The sequence below is a fragment of the Pocillopora verrucosa genome, chromosome 1 (assembly GCF_036669915.1).
Source record: "Pocillopora verrucosa isolate sample1 chromosome 1, ASM3666991v2, whole genome shotgun sequence".
Lineage (NCBI taxonomy): Eukaryota > Metazoa > Cnidaria > Anthozoa > Scleractinia > Pocilloporidae > Pocillopora > Pocillopora verrucosa.
In genome coordinates, this window is record NC_089312.1 from 26,635,818 (window position 1) to 26,638,555 (window position 2,738).

Here is a 2,738-nt window from a genome sequence, read left to right on the forward strand (position 1 = left end):
TACCCCTCTCCAATCCCCTCCTTCAGCAGCCGGCAGGGGGAGGCGAGGCGGAGCGGGTACCCCTCTCCAATCCCCTCCTTCAGCAGCCGGCAGGGGGAGGCGAGGCGGAGCGGGTACCCCTCTCCAATCCCCTCCTTCAGCAGCCGGCAGGGGGAGGCGAGGCGGAGCGGGTACCCCTCTCCAATCCCCTCCTTCAGCAGCCGGCAGGGGGAGGCGAGGCGGAGCGGGTACCCCTCTCCAATCCCCTCCTTCAGCAGCCGGCAGGGGGAGGCGAGGCGGAGCGGGTACCCCTCTCCAATCCCCTCCTTCAGCAGCCGGCAGGGGGAGGCGAGGCGGAGCGGGTACCCCTCTCCAATCCCCTCCTTCAGCAGCCGGCAGGGGGAGGCGAGGCGGAGCGGGTACCCCTCTCCAATCCCCTCCTTCAGCAGCCGGCAGGGGGAGGCGAGGCGGAGCGGGTACCCCTCTCCAATCCCCTCCTTCAGCAGCCGGCAGGGGGAGGCGAGGCGGAGCGGGTTGAAATTTGAATAATAATTAACGCAAATAAAGACACGGAGACCTTGTGTTTTGCATAGAGTGGTAAGTCTAGCTACTTTTAATAAAGGGCTCCTATGTAACTGTTTTATTTTTGACGGAGCCCTTTTTTTTCTTACAGGTATACGTAATATTTCGCCTTTAGTTACAGTCAAGCAATTGAGATTTTAAGGTTAGTTATTAACGATTAACAGAGTTCTATGATCCTTAAGGCAGGCTCTTGTTTCATTGTTAGAACGATGAACTGTTTCAGCGAGTTGAGATTTTTTCCTTAATTTCTTATTTCACACACACGATTTGACGTTGTTTTGTGGAATCCCTTTTGCGACCTTTGACATCTATGCCGGTTTCCCCTGAGATTGCACACTTTGGATATTAGAATGGCACCTGTTGAAGATTCGAACGAATAAAGGTAAATCGATTGTAAAGTAATCTTTAATGGTAATAGAGAAATGAACAATAATAATAGAGAAATAGACATGCACATCCTACTTTCACAAGTTATATTTAATAAAAATCTTCTTTGCACTTTCACAGTATATAATTGATATTTCTCGGGTTACTGTTCGGACGTTATTTTCTCATAACTTAAAAATTTTTTAGAAAGACAATGCACAAAAATCTAAAACAAATCATCTTATGACCAAAAAAAGCCCTGATAATCAAAGGAAAGTTAAACGACTTTTTGGATAAAGCATACATTTGTCGGGTTTACCCAGCAACTGCGTGCTAACCGAAAACAATTACGAATTTAGAAAAGCAAGGAAAAACAAGCCAAAAATTGTTTGAGACAAAAGCTTTATTCAAAGAGATACTAAATTTGCTATTTAGAAGTGTGTGTTCAAAATGATGAAAACAAAATCTTCTGTTGCATAATACTTTAAGGACATATCAACAAAATAATGTTTACCGACCGGTGCAAAGAAAGGTACTAAAGTGGCGAGGTCCCACTTAAATCAGCAAATTCAATTTTCATTTTCGAGCCATAATTCATATCGCGTTTGGGAATAGTAGTGTTGTAACTCAAAAGTTCTTTCCAGCTCTTGTAAAATCTTTATTGCTTTTTAAAACGAGTATCCTTCTAGGGGGAAGGGAAAAATTGTCTTGAAAGTATCAAAACTCGCCGCCAAACTGGAGGTGAACTTTGCAGTCAATCGAGGAAGGAAATTGATAATTTCGAGCCATTTGTTTGCTGACGTCATAAGCGTTCACAACTAAAGAAATAGGAAACGCGCCGAGTGCATTGTTGAGTAATTTCGTGCGTGCTTATAAAACTCAGCAATGCACTCGGCGCGTTTTTATTTCATTTATAAAATGTATCGTGAATTGCGCGCGCTCGTACCGATGACGTAGGCTGCATGCATTATATCTCAACAGTGCACTCGTGTGAGGTAAGGCGCGTGCTTTATGGAAATATGATGAACTCGTTCTGACCAATCACGGTGCACGCATTTCTCTGAACATTTTATAAAAGATTCTAAAGCACGCGGGTGCAATTGAATTTACTAGCTATGTAATGAAAGAGAGGAATGATGTTATTTGTTTTGTTTATTGTAATGATAAAACATTACATGGCTTTTCACGTTCAGTCCAAGCTCCCTGTTAAATTGTTGGCCAGAATTCGGCTTCAAGATTCTCTCTATTTTTACAACAGCGCCTTGCCCAATGGAAATGACAATTTTATCAGACAGATAGTCCAGCATCAATATCAGCTAAAATTCAGTTTTCTTCCGTTATACTGAGCGTTCTTTGATAAGTAAAAAATACTTAAGGTTGAGAATCTTAAAATATTTGTTTTACGAATGAATAACAATCTCGAGGATTTCATACATGCAAATACTCTCACATGTTCAATATGTTTTGACAAGAGGTTTTGAAAGGTGCGTTTTCTGTACTAGTCCAATTTACAACTAATTGCCATAGTATTGAAAACCAGACGACTGATCTTAACGATAGTTTTAGGGAAAGTTTACAATTTGTTACGTTATTCCAATGGCATTACATTTGACTCGATGCAGTTAAATGTTGTTTTTCTCTTTCTTTCGAAAAAGATCTAAGACGTCCGTGATATCCAGCAGCAATTCTCTATTTCTTCCCACCAAATTTATTCGTGTTTGAAAAATCAAGGTTCTTTATTCAGTTGAGTACGGAGCCCTTAGTAACACCTAAGCACTGAGTCTGCTGTAAACTCTATCTAACCTCATGAT